Source organism: Lynx rufus, unplaced genomic scaffold (genome assembly GCF_022079265.1).
Source record: "Lynx rufus isolate CCGP_SWC_20201006 ecotype Redwood Valley unplaced genomic scaffold, mLynRuf1.p SCAF_44, whole genome shotgun sequence".
In the NCBI taxonomy this organism is placed as follows: domain Eukaryota; kingdom Metazoa; phylum Chordata; class Mammalia; order Carnivora; family Felidae; genus Lynx; species Lynx rufus.
Genome location: NW_025814861.1, coordinates 1,602,901 through 1,617,630, shown reverse-complemented (window position 1 = coordinate 1,617,630; position 14,730 = coordinate 1,602,901).

Genomic DNA, 14,730 nt, shown 5'->3' with positions numbered 1-14,730 from the left:
CTGCGTGCCCGGGATAAACCCCAGGGCTCACGACGCAGTACCCTTTTCTAAATACTGCTGGATTGGACTGGATAAAGATCTTGTTAAGGATTTTTGCCTCTAGAGCCACGAGGGCCGTCCTTGATCTGTCTGTGTCCGCTTGGGTCATCAGGGTAACGCTGACCTCGTCTATTTTTCTGAGAGGCTGTGCAGAATCGACATTTTCCTCTTTACCCCTCAGATCTCAGGCCTCTCCTTCATTCCTAACCTCTCCGGAACCACCTGTCAGTGGAGCTGACATTCAGTTCACGACTGACTCTGGGAGAGGAGGGGAGGGGAGGGGAGGGGACTTGGCCCTATTTTACAGGCGAGAAGACTGAGGCTCAGAGAAGGAAAGTCGTTTCCCCGAAGTCACTCAGCTAGGATGTGGCACAGCCAGGATTGGAGCCCAGGCCTGAGCGGCCTCAGAGAAGCCCTCTGGAAAACAGAAGGGCAGGGCGCCCCCCAGCGTCGGGGCAAGGTTGCCGGCAACGGGTCGGTTGGCGTTTCGTATTATTATTTATTGACATCTAGTTGGTGCACAATAGTTGTATTAGCTTCAGGTGTGCCACTTTTTTATTTAATTTTTTTTTGAGAGAGAGAGAGCGAGAGCACACGTGACAGAGAGAGTGGGGAGAGGGGCAGCCACGCCCAGCGCAGAGCCCGACGTGGGGCTTGATCCCACGACTGTGAGATCATGACCCGAGCCGAAATCAAGAGTCAGACGCTTAACCGAGTGTCTGCCTTCCAAGAGGCAAGGCAGAGGCCTGAGGACAGGTGCCCTCAAGGTGGCCCGGCCCCAAAGGTGTAGGCCAGAGAATCGCCCGCCTGGGTTTCCTCGGTAAAGGTCACTTGATTGGAGGGCCAAGGCGGGAGTGGGGGCCAAGCTGGAGTTGGGCTGGGCAGGCCGGTGGGGAGGAAAGAGCACACACATGGGAGTCAGACAGATGCGGCTTCAAATTCTGGCCCTGACGAATCACTGAGCCCTCTGAGCCTCGGTGTTGCCCTCCATAAAATGGGGCTGAGGCTGGCCGTGCACAGGTGTGAGCATTAGAGAGACAGAGCCCCCAGCTGAGGCCTGCGAAGGAAAGAATGAGCTGCCTGGGCCACCGTGCCCCTGGAGAGGACCACGAGTGCTCCCTGGGCCCTTGGGGGCGGGGCAGGACGCTAGGGGCTTGGCTGGGCAGGTGTCGGTCGGGAGCTGAGGAATCTGGAGGTGGGCGTGTGCCCGTGTCATGGTGGGACCAGTGGGGGCTGGCCTCTGGCGTGGTTTGCCTGGACCCCGGGGTGGGGGTGCACAGGGCAGGGCCGGGTGTACAATCACCTGCAACCTTCTCCATGGCAACCGCAGAGCTTCAGGGATTCTGTGCTCCTGGTCACCGCGGTTCAAATCCCGGGAGAGGGATGAACCCCACTCCAGCCCCAGAAAAGGGACAAAACAGCTGTTCTGTCTGTTGAGGATTTGGGGATGGGGTTGGCGAGGGCGGCGGGACAGAGGGACAGAGCTGGGTGTGAAGACTGGGGCCGCCACCTAGGAGGGGGCGGGCGGGGCCTGTGGCTGGGGTTCAGAGACCTTGCTGGCTCTGGGGCTGTGCCCGCTCTGCCCCGGGGAGGGGCTGCACCTCCAAGTCCAAGTTCACAGGTGAGAGAGGCCGCTGGGAGCCGGCTTGGGGACAAGCCCTGGGGGGGGGGGGTGGACCCTCGGGGAAGGCCAGAGCACTGGTCTCATCACAGTTACAATGAGGCTCTTGGGCGCCCAGATGCTGCAACCCCACCATGGAAAGAGGTGGCCCTGGGGCACGTCTGTCCCGGTGATGCTTCTGCGCGCTCACGCAGGCACAGAGACGTGTGACAGACACGCACAGGTGTCAGCCTGGGCCATAGCTCAAGCCCGGGCGTCCAGAGTGCCCACCACACTCGCCCGACTCGCGAGCCAGCAGGAGGCGGGAAAGGTCACTCATGTTATATTCAAACTCAGGTTGCCCATATGGTTTTCTTTTCCTATGAAAAGGATATACGTTCACGCTGGGGGAAATGGAAAGATGGGCACGAAGAAAATAGCCTTTCAGTTCATCTTGGCGTCATGTTGCCTTGAGATGACCCTTAACGAGACCATGCCCTGTGCCATCCACCTGAATTCTCACACACACACACACACACACACACACACACACGCACTTCAAACCAAGCAGAATGGCACATATTCTTTTCATAATCTGCTCTTTTATTTCATCGGATGTCACGGACACGTCTCTGGGGCAGGCACGTCTCCGGATGCCCTCCCAGTGTCCCACCCAGCCGTCAGCTACACACATCACTTCCTCTTTTTTTTATTAACTTTTTTCGTTTTCATTCCAGTATAGTTAACGTGCATCCATTTTCTTTCTTTCTTTTTAATGTTTATTTATCATGGAGGGAGAGCGCAAGCGGGGGAGGGGCAGGGAGAGAGAGAGAGAGAGAGAGAGAGAGAGGGGGAGACACAGAATCCGAAGCGGGCTCCAGGCTCCGAGCCGCCAGCACAGAGCCCGACGCGGGGCTCGAACCCACAGACCGCGAGACCATGACCTGAGCCAAAGTCGGACGCTTAACCGACTGAGCCCCCCAGACGTCCCGCCATGCATCTGTTTTCTTAGCCAGGCCTCTCTGAGTACCTATTGCTTGATTAGGCTCCTGGAGGTTTTTCGCGGCTGTAAACCACGTTCCCGTGAAAACTTGCGCCATCATCGGGCACATCTGTGATTTTCTCCTCACGGGACATTCCCAGGGGCGGGAAGGAGCGAACAAAGCCTAGTTGGCACAGGGTGGGGGCCTCCGAGCCAGGCGGCCCTGGCCTGAGACCCCGCTTTTCCGCTCTCCGGAGGGGTCGTCAGCATTGCAGAGCTGCAGATAAATCAAAGGTGACGATGACAGTCCCCACTGCCCGAGGATCTGGGGAGGAACTGATGACGCATGCAACGTGCTCTGGCGGACAGAATAACGGCCCCCCAGGGACATCCACGTCCCAGTGCCCAGAATCCGACATTAGATGGCCCTGGGAATTAGGGCAGCAGACGGAATCAGGTTTGCTAATCAGCTGACCTTAACTAGGGACATAACCTGGCAGGTGGGCCCGGTGCAATCACATGAGTCCTGAAAAGTAGAAGGGGGCGGAAGGAAGGCCAGAGCGCGCAACGTGGGGGCTCAGCCTGCTGGCCTGGAAACTAGGGGAAGGGGCTCTAGAAGCCGGGAAAGGCAAGGAAACCAATGCTCCTCTGGAGCCCCCAGAAGTAACCAGACCTGCCACACCTTGAACTTAGCCCAAGGAGGCTGTGGACCTCTGACCCTCCAGACGGTAAGACGATAAACTGGTGGTACTTTAAGCTCCTGAGCTCGAGGTGCTCTGTTATGGCAGCGATAGGGACCTCGGCCCGGTGCCTCACTCGGGCCCGCCCCGGCCCCCCCCACCTCCGCTGCTGTGTCCATTGGACTCGCTGCCCCTGTCCCAGAATCAATGCCAACCATCAAATCTGAGGTCTCTGGGATCACGCAGCCCAGCAGCCCCTTCACAAATGGGGATACTGAGGCCCAGTGAGGCTGTCAGGGCCACACCAGGTGCCCAAGGCACCGTGCAGCTGCCCCTGACCCTCATCCCCAGGCTCCTGGCTCCAGGCAGAGCCGCAGGGGGCCTGAACTCACCCCTTCCTGCCCTGAGCGCTCTGAACTGTTAAGTTCCCCTCCATGTTGTCCGAGCCCTTTCCCAAAGTCGCTGGTGGCCGGGCGCCCCCCCCCCCAGCCTGGAACGTTGTCCTCCGTTAGAGTTGTAATTTGTCAAAATAAAGGCCAGGATCTTGGGGTTTCTGAAGATCCCCCCAACAACTATTTTCTGGCCACGGTGGGGCTGGGGTGGAAGGAGCCCTCTCCAGGAAACACGCCAGCGTGGGTATCACGGGCTGAGTTGTGTCCCCTGCCGCCAGAAAAAAGACACCGAAGTCCTAACCCCCCCGGACCTCGGAACGTGACTGCATTTGAAGCCGAGGCCTTAATGATGTGCTTGAGTGAAAAAGAGGTCATGAGGGTGGGCCCCAATCCAGCAGGCAGGTGCCGCACAAGAAGAGGAAATTTGGACACAGACACAACAAAGGAAAACCATGTGAAGACACAGGAAGAAGACGGGGTCTAGCAACCAAGGAGAGGGGGCTTTGATCTTGGACTGCAACCTCCAGAACCGTGAGTGGATAAGTTTCTACTGTTTCAGCCCCCCGCCCCCCGACCTAAGGCAGCGCTGGGACACTGATGCAGCGAGCTTGTCAGGTCGGCTGGCTCTCACCGATCGGCACAGGAAGAGCGAGCCTCGGGGGAGACGGAGACACGCGCCAGGCTGGGGCGGGTCTGGAGCGTGGAGCCCTGCTCTGCGACCGGGCCTGCCCCACCCTGCCAGAGGGGCCGAGATACTTCTGGGCAGCGCGGGGAGAGCACCGTCCAGGGAGCCGCCCCGGAGGTCCTGGCGCGTCTGTAGACCCTACCACGGTGTCCTGAGCCCCTGCCCAGGGGAAGCTGAGGAAAGCGGTATGGCATGACGTCCCCGTGTCCCCGGGCCCTTCCCTGCTCGGGGAAAACTCCGCAAGGGGCAAGCAGAGGGACATCAGGAGTTAGGAAAATGCACGGACTCCCGGATCAGCTGCCATCTGGCTCCAGGACGAAAGTGAACATCTGGCCATTAGAGCGTTTATGTAACCCACGTGTGAGCACACGTGTCTGGGCGCGGGCTCGTGCCCAGGCCGCGCGCCACCCCCCCCCCCGACTTGGCCCCGCGTGTGAAACGGGCCTCATAATAAGAGGGCTGTTGTGGGGGACCGGGTGATGCTGGACCACGATGCCTGGCATGAGGTCAGAGCTCAGCGAGCCCTCCCCGTGCCCCACAGAGCTCGTGCACTCGGGCACGTGTGCGCACACACGCACGCACACGTGGCTGGCTGGCCGGCCTCGGCTTTCTCCCGTGTAAAAGTACACACGGGAGATCTCTCAGCTGGCTTCCGGCCTCACTATTCTGTAACCTGCACCTACATAGGAAACGGTGCCCACACAGGCTCACACACTGTGACCCTTCTACACCTGCGTTCTGATGGGCATATTTGCATACGTGGCCCTGCTTGTGTTTATACACACGCGTGTGTGCCCTTGCACAGAGGCACACACGCACACACACATATCTCTATGGATCAGGCTTGCCAGATTTAGCAAACGAAAATATAGGCTGCAGGGGGCGCCTGGGGGGCCCAGTCGGCGTAAGCGTCTGACTCTGGGTTTCAGCTCAGATCGTGTTCTCGCAATTCTTGGGTTCGAGCCTCACGTTGGGCTCTGTGCTGACAGCTCGGAGCCTGGAGCCTGCTTCCGATTCTGTGTCTCCCTCTCTCTCTGGCCCTCCCCTGCTCATGTTCTGTCTCTCTCTGTCGCAAAAATGAATAAAAACATTTAAAAAATAAATAAAAAAATAATAGAAGGCAACTGATCTATGTTTAAAAAAAAAACATATAGGTGCAATATTTGGGACATACTTAATACTAAAACACTGTTCATTTATTCAAAGTTCAAATTCACCGGGGTGTCCTATATTTTCTCTGGCAACCCTAATGTGTATAGGTCTGTGCACGCACACACACACACACACACACACACACACACACTTTTACTCACGAAGACAGCAGGGTCCCCACGGCCAGCCTAGAACATGCCATCTCGTCTCCCCATCGGAATTTCCAAGGCCTTCCTGCGTCTCATAATCGAACCCACAGCTGTTCCCCTGGCCACGGTGCAGCTCCGGGCCCCCCGTCCCTGAGGTCAATAGCCCGGCCCAGGTCTAGGCCTGCTGGTGGGAAGGGAACACTTCCAGCCGGAGCCTCGGGGTTTGCCGGGACCCCGAGAAAGCACTCGTTGCCAACAGCCCAGCTGTGAAGTCTGGCAGGAGAGGCCAAGCCCTGGGAAGAGCCCCACCCTGAGCCTGGCCTCGAGGAGAGAGGTCCAGTTGGGGTCAGAGATGTAATCTGAGCCCCCTGAGGCCCAGCGTGGCCTCTTCTCCACCCGGTGCTGCAATCCCCTGGTGGTAGAGAGTCAGCACAAGGGGGTCCTGAGTCCCTCATTCCTCAACTCAGATCCTTTGGTGCAGAGAGAGGAGTCGGGGGGGGGGCGTGGGGGGCGGGGGAGGACCCAGACCTACCCCTCCCCGTGTGACCTGGGTGGCCACCCACCCCCACCCCCCTTTAGAAGAGAGGAAGTCTAGTCCGGAGCCCCACAGCCCCAGGCCAGCGGATGTGGGAGCAAACATTTTTTGGTTGTTCCTCTGAGACATTTTTTTATGCATTCATAAAAATATAGATGTGTTTTGACAAAAAAGCGACCGTACCCTATAGTTTTGTGACCTACTTTTTTCATTTCCTAACATAGTGCGAATATCTTCCTGCGTCAATAACTAAACATCTACCTCTTGACTTCTAGCGGGATCGCGGTGATTCCTTCTATAGAAGAGCCACATATATGAGTTTGGTTTCTAATTGAGAAACATACCATGGCATAAAATGAACCGACTTAAAGAGTACACTTCAGGGGTATTTAGTATATTTGCAAGGTGGTACGACCACCACCTCTACCTGGTTCCAAAACCTTTTATTTTATTATTATTTTTTTTTTTAATTTTTTTTTTAACGTTTATTTATTTTTGGGACAGAGAGAGACAGCGCATGAACGGGGGAGGGGCAGAGAGAGAGGGAGACACAGAATCGGAAACAGGCTCCAGGCTCTGAGCCATCAGCCCAGAGCCTGACGCGGGGCTCGAACTCACGGACCGCGAGATCGTGACCTGGCCGAAGTCGGACGCTTAACCGACTGCGCCACCCAGGCGCCCCTATTATTATTTTTTTAATGTTTACTCATTTTGGGGGGAGACAGAGACAGAGCACGAGCGGGGGGAGGGGCAGAGAGAGAGGGAGACGCAGCATCCCAGGCAGGCTCCAGGCTCCGAGCCATCAGCACAGAGCCTGACGCGGGGCTCGAACTCACGGACCGCGAGATCATGACCTGAGCCGAAGTCGGACGCTCAACCGACGGAGCCACCCGGGCGCCCCTCCAAAACCTTTTAGTCACTCCAAAATCAAACCCAGGGGCGCCTAGGTGGCCTCATAGGTTAAGCGGCTTCAGCTCTGATCTTGATCTCAGGGTCGTGAGTTTAAGCCCCACATCGGGCTTCACGCTGGGCATGAACCTGCTTATAGAATAAATAAAGCTTTAAAAAATGCGAAACCCATACCTCCTACTCCGTGAGCCCCCGTCCTCCTTCCCCGCCCCCAGCCCCTGGAAGCTCCCAGTCTGCTTTCTGTCTCTATGGATTTGCCTCTTGCGATGGAATCCTACAATACGTGACTCTTTGTGTCCGGCTCCTTTACCGTCACGTCTTCACAGTACATCCGTGTCGTAGCAGGTGTCAGGACTCCATTCCTTTCTGTGGCTGAGTCGTCAGGGATGACATCATGGATGCGTTGTGTGGGTGATTCGCGTTTTGGGTCCCTCCGTCCTCGGGTAGATATTCGGGTGGTTGGCGCTTTCTGGCTGTTGCGAACGGCGCCGCCGTGAACACTGGGCACAAGCATTGGCTGGGTGCCCGCTGTTAGTTCTTTTAGGCACGCACCTCGGAGTAGAACGGCTGGGGCGCGGGGCAACCCCGCGTGTGACTCTCGGAGGGACCGCCGACTGGTATCCACAGCGGCTGCACCGTTTTACGTTCCCGCCAGCGGGGGACGAGGACTCCTAATATCCCCACCTGCCTGCCCACACCTTACCTGCCTTTTCACTGTGGCCCTTCTAGCGGGCACTGAGGCAGAGACCCGGTTTTCGTGTAAATACAAGCAACACGGTTACAACCCTTGTCCGCGCCTCTTTGCACCGTTGGCTTCTTGTGTTAAATTCCTACCAGTGGCATTGTTCCGGCCAGGAGTGAGTGTGCCTGGGCTTGTGTTCTTGAAAAGGTGTTTGGGGGGCGGGGGGCGGGGGCGCCTGGGTGGCTCAGTCGGTCGAGCACCTGACTTGATTTCAGGTCAGGTCGTGATCCCAGAGTCATGGGATCAAGCCCCTCATTGGGCTCCACACTGAGCATGGAGACTGCTTAAGATGCTCTCTCTCCTTCCTTCTGCCCCTCTTCCCTGCTCGCACACTGTCTGTCCCTAAAATTAAAAAAAAAATGTAAAGGATCTCGGTGAGTGTTCCAAATGGATCAATAAAGAGGTTGTCTACTAGGATAAGAGAATTATACCAAAATGGGCCCGAGAAGTAGGACACTTGAATATAACCACTAAAGAATATTAGAGAATTAAATATTCTTTTTTTATTTTTTTATTTTTTTTTAATTTTTTTTTCAACGTTTATTTATTTTTGGGACAGAGAGAGACAGAGCATGAACGGGGGAGGGGCAGAGAGAGAGGGAGACACAGAATCGGAAACAGGCTACAGGCTCTGAGCCGTCAGCCCAGAGCCCGACGCGGGGCTCGAACTCACGGACCGCGAGATCGTGACCTGGCTGAAGTCGGACGCTTAACCGACTGCGCCACCCAGGCGCCCCGAGAATTAAATATTCTTTATTCAAGGACTGTGTTAAGGAATGGAACAATGACAGACAACGCCAGGACTAGAAGACTGACAGGTGACCCTACCAGAACTTCAAGGGGCAGATCCTTCTAATAGTATACAAAATTCCCAGAGGACCGATAAGGAGGGACTCTCTCTTCTAGACCAGTCTAACCCGGATAACTAAGCCAGACAAGAACAGGACAAGAAAGGAAAATTATAGACACGTTTCACTCATGAATGTAAAGGTAAGACATCAAACAAATACAACTAATGCGTTAGCTGAATACAACACTGTCTAAAAATACATAACGCAGGGGCGCCTGGGTGGTTCAGTCAATTGAGCGTCCGACTTCGGCTCAGGTCACGATCTCACAGCTCATGGGTTTGAGCCCCGGGTCCGGCTCTGTGCTGACAGCTGGGAGCCTAGAGCCTGCTTCCGATTCTATGTCTCCTTCTCTCTTTCTTCTGTTCCTCTGCTCATGCTCTGACTTTCGCTCTCTCAAAAATAAATAAACTTAAAAAAAAATTTTTAAAGCAAAAACAAAAAACTGCTTCATGCACGTGATGAAATGAACTATATCCCAAGATTTCGCCAGGGATGGTTCACCATCAGGAAAAATCAATCGGTGTCATTGAACACATTCACTGATTAAAGGAGAAAAAAACAAAATACAGGATCATCTTAACAGATGCCAAAGGAGTATTTGTAAAAGTTCGACGTAAATTCTTGGTAACAGCTTCTCAGCAGTTCAGAAATGGAAGGGAACTACTCCGGCTTGATAAATGGGGAAACATTAGCAGCCTTCCCTCCAAGGTTAGAAACAAGAAACATTCAGGGCACCTGGGTGGCTCAGTCGGTTGAGCGTCCAACTTTGGGCTCGGGTCATGATCTCACGGTTCGTGGGTTCGCGCCCCGCACCGGGCTGTCAGTGCGGAGCCCGCTCGGGGGTCCTCTGTCCCTCTCTCTCAGCCCCTCCCCAGCTTGTGCTCTCAACCATCAGTAAAACATGAAAAACAAACGAGAAGTGTTCTGTGTACTTTACTGCTTCTTCGGTCAACAGTGAGTATTTCTGCGGTTTGGGACACCCAGGGCGTGGGGTTTTGCAACGGCAGCCCTGGCAAATTCCTGCAGAGACCGAACGTTTTCTGGCGAGCTTGTTGACTGTTGGATTTGTTCTTGGCGAGTTGCCCGTCCCTGTCATCTGTCCTTCCCTTGTTCAGGAACCTGAAGTGTGCTGAGAGCCCCTCACCTGGGCAGGTCAGCGGCCCGCCATGCTGAGAGTGAGATCTTGCTGGACAGAAGTAAAAAGGTCCCCAGAAGCAGGTGGCCTCTCTTAGGACGGTGGGAGTGGCTTTCAATTATTCAAGGAACCAGGAGCCCACCTGCAGAGGTGTGGGCGTGGTCTCCCCAGAGTGATTGTTTCCAGGCTCCCCAGGTGATTCGAGAACCAGCAACCTTGACCCTCAGCTGGAGAAGTCAATGGCGTCCAGCTGGGGTGGGGGGTGTGTGGCCCAGGCTGATTCAGGAAGGCCCGGGTACCTATTTCTACCAATCCCGCTGCGGGCGAGGAGCAGGGGCGTCTCACCCCCCCCCCCCGCCCCCCACACTGGTTTGTGTTTATTCTGTTTGCACAAGTCATGCTGTTGCCAGAGCCACTGCGTGTTAATCCAGTGGTGTTCCCACCTGCACATGAACCCAAACCAGGCTCTGGGTCCGCGGGACTGGACCGCAGCACCAACTTCCCATCAGCATCTGCGCAACTTTGGGCAAGGCTCTCGACTGCTCAGGGCCTCGGTTTTGGCGCCTCTAACTTGGGAGGAATGGGGTTGTTTGGAGAATTAGCTGTGCCGGAGTTTCAATCCTGGGACGGCTCGGGTGCGTGAGTAGATCAAGCCTGTCTGCCGCGGGGTGGGGCTGGGTTTCTGTCGCTTGGAACCAGTAGGGACTGGAACGGACAGGAGGCTGTTGGGAGGTGGGGGGGGGGGGCGGTCATGGAGGCGAAGGGTGTTCACTGTAACCAGGGTGGGGTGAGCAGGCTCACTGGAAACTGGACCACTCCTCAGTCCCCTACCCCCAACCCCAGGAAACGGGGGAAAGCCACGTTGACCCCCTGCCCCTGTCTCCAAGTCTAGGTGATCCCAGACAAACGTAACAGTTGCTTGCACAGATAAAATCTACAAAAATATTCTGCCGACACTCACCCAAACCTCTGAGCTGGCCACCTGTCCTTACTCGCTAGGCTCACAAACAGCGGGTCCCGAAATCACGAGGGGGCTGACCTACATTTCCTGGCATCTTTACGCGATCAGGCCTCCTTATCTGTAGTATGCATCCTCTATTTCTCTTACCTGCTTTCCGTGAAATGGTATCATTTGCTGCATAATTCTTATATTTCAGATATATTAGACTTATTCTCTTTTTTTTTTTAATGTTTATTTATTTTGGAGAGATGGGGGGAGGGGGAGGAGACAGAGAATCCCAAGCAGGCCACGACTGTCAGCGCAGAGCCCGGCGCGGGGCTCGAACCCACAGACTGCAAAATCGTGACCTGAGCCGCAACCAAGAGTCGGACGCTTAACCGACTGAGCCACCCGGGGCACCCTCCCCCTGCCGCCGTTTTTTCAGTAATCTCTACACCCAACGTGGGGTTTGAGCTCACAACCCCAAGATCAAGGGTCGCACGCTCCGTCGACTGAACCCCCCTTCTTGTCCCTTTTTGAATTGAGTTTTTAAAAATTTTTTTTAATGTTTTTTATTTCATTTTTGAGACGGAGACAGACAGAGCATGGATGGCGGAGGGTCGGAGAGAGAGGGGGACACAGAATCCGAAGCGGGCTCCAGGCTCTGAGCTGTCAGCCCAGAGCCCGACGTGGGGCTCGAACTCACAGACCGTGAGATCATGACCTGAGCCGAAGTCGGACGCTCAACCGACTGAGCCACCCAGGCGCCCCTGGAATTGAGTTTTTAGGTTTTTTCCTTTTCACTTTACTCTCTCAGATTCACAATACATGCTATTTCTGTTGCTTTACTTGCCTCGGCCCAAACGTAAGCGCGCGCAGTCGGCTTGCAGCCGAAACTTCTCGCAAATGCCTGCCTCTGTCCCGAACAACACACGGTCTGCGGCTTCAAGCCGCCCCCTCTCCGGTTTCTAGGGTTGTCCAGTAAGTCCCGAGTGTCTCTTGGTGGAAGCCCCAGAGGAAACCCTTGTGTTCTATGCCCTGACCTACGCTGTTTGGGCTTAATTTACTCTTCCTTCTTGGATCTTCAGGCACCTGATCGTCTTATTCTCAAATATTTCCTTGTGAACTCGTGAGCAGGAAAGCTCTGGAGGTGCGTCCAGCTGTGGCTTTGAAGTCCTTACTTCCCCCGTGTCTCTTAGCTTCTCTCCCCTTCCCTCTCTACTTTGCATTCTGCGAAAAAAAAAAACAACTCTGATACATCTTTACTTTTGTTTCAAATCTAGTCAATTGATGGCCATTTTTTTTTTAATTTTTTTTTCAACGTTTATTTATTTTTAGGACAGAGAGAGACAGAGCATGAACGGGGGAGGGGCAGAGAGAGAGGGAGACACAGAATCGGAAGCAGGCTCCAGGCTCCGAGCCATCAGCCCAGAGCCTGACGCGGGGCTCGAACTCACAGACCGCGAGATCGTGACCTGGGTGAAGTCGGACGCTTAACCGACTGCGCCACCCAGGCGCCCCAATTGATGGCCATTTTATTGGAAATACATTTTGCACGTCGAGGGGCGTCTGGGTGGCTCGGTCAGTGGAACATTGGCTCTTGATTTTGGCTCTGGTTGGGATCCTGGGGGAGTGGGATCGAGCCCCGCCTTGGGCTCTGTGTTGAGCGAGGAGCCTGCTTGGGATTCTCTCTCTCCCTCTCTCTCTCTCTCTCTCTCAAATAAAATTAATTAATTAAAAAATGAAAGATATTTTTCACTTCTAAGAGTAGCATTTGCTTTTTTCAAGATTTTATTTGTTTTTTAAATTTAATTTATTTTTTAAATTTACATCCATATTAGTTAGCATATAGTGCAACAGTGATTTCAGGAGGAGATTCCTTGATGCCCTTGACCCATTTAGCCCCTCCCCCTCCCACAACCCCTCCAGCAACCCTCTGTTTGTTCTCCACATTTAAGAGTCTCTTCTGTTTTGTCCCCTCCCTGTTTTTACATTATTTTTGCTTCCCTTCCCTTACGTTTGTCTGTTTTGTCTCTTAAAGTCCTCATATGAGTGAAGTCATAGGATATTTGTCTTTCTCTGACTAATTTCGCTTAGCATAATACCCTCTGGTTCCAGCCCCCTAGTTGCAAATGGCAAGATTTCATTCTTTTCGGTTGCCGAGTAATATTCCATTGTATATACATACCACATCTTCTTTATTCATTCACCCGTCGATGGACATTTTGGCTCTTTCCATCCTTTGGCTGTTGTCGATGGTGCTGCTATAAGCATGGGGGTGCATGTGTCCCTTCAAAACAGCACACCTGTATCCCTTGGATAAATGCCTAGTAGTGCAATTGCTGGGTCATAGGGAAGTTCTATTTTTAGTTTTTTGAGGACCCTCCATACTGTTTTCCAGAGTGGCTGCACCAGCTTGCATTCCCACCAGCAGGGCAAAAGAGATCCTTTTCTCCGCATCCTCGCCAACATCTCTTGTTGCCTGAGTTGTTCATGTGAGCCATTCTGACAGGTGTGAGGTGGTCTCTCATTGTGGTTTTGATTTGTATTTCCCTGATGATGAGTGATGTGGAGCATTTTTTCATGTGTCGGTTGGCCATCTGGATGTCTTCTTTGGAGAAGTGTCTATCCATGTCTTTTGCCCATTTCTTCACTGGGTTATTTGTTTTTGGGGTGTTGAGTTTGATTTTAAGATTTTATTTTTAAGCAATTTCTACCTCTAACATGGGAGTTGAACTCACAATCCTGAGATCAACAGTTGCACATTCCACTGAATGAGCCAGCCAGGCTCCCCCCCCCTTTGACGTGTGTGTGTGTGTGTGTGTGTGTGTGTATACACACATACATTTTAATCAGGGTCATATATATGTTTATTTATTTTGAGAGCTTGAGCAGGGGAGGGACGGAGAGAGAGGGAGAGAGAATCCCAAGCAGGCTCCACACTGTCACTGCAGAGCCCCACGCGGGGCTCGATCTCACAAACCGTGAGATGATGGCCTGAGCTGAAATCAAGAGTCAGACGCTCAACCGACTGAGCCACCCAGGTGCCCACCCCCTCCCCCCCATTTGCCTTTTCAATCTGTCCTTTCCCGATCGCTCTTTTTTGTCACGTTGTGCCCTTGATCTCTGGACGTGGGGAACACTCTGGCCGTTTTGGTTCTGGACCTGACCATTCCCACACCCGCAGTCCTTGAGGGGTCATGCTCCTGCTGACTTGCCTTGACTATGTCATTAATCTCTGTCTGCGAGTTCACGGCTTGGTCTTGGTCTGTGAGCACCCCCCTGGGGGCCTCCTTTGGCCACGGCATTTTCTTTCAGTGAGGGTTCGCTCTGGTTCTGCTTTAAAGCTGGGATGTCCCCTTCCAGGCTCAGAACTGGGGCCGGAAGCCAGGTCCTGCGCCGCTGTTGCTGGTGGGGGTATCCCCACAGCACTGTCGCCATAGGAGCGTGGCCTCCGGGCACCTCTGTGCGCGGGCTAAGCTGGACGAGTTTCCTGCTCTCTGGCCCTAACGCTGCCCCCTGCCTCCCCCCAGCTGCTGCCACCCTGGCCTCAGCACCTGGCTGTCCACGCGTCCCTCTTCAGCTCCCGAGGCCCCAGCTCACATTTGTTCATTTGTCTTCTGTTTGGGGATTCTTCTTTTATGACTTTTCCATCCGGGGTCCGTTTTATGTGGCAGGCGTGTTCCTCAGAGCTCCCACGGTTCTGATTGAAAAACCAAGGCCCCTCGAGCCCCGGAATTTGAGCCCACGCGTGTGCAGCTGAAAACCCACGATCCTCAACCACGTCCCAGGCTTCTGACTGTTGGTGACGGAGCCACGATCCTCCCAAAGGCTGGCGACGGGTGCCGGGTGCCCCCACACTGAATGGCCGGACCGCTTTGCTTTTAGAGTTCTCCTGGCTTCTCTGAAGGCTTTCCTGCCTCCCCTTTGGGTCGCCTC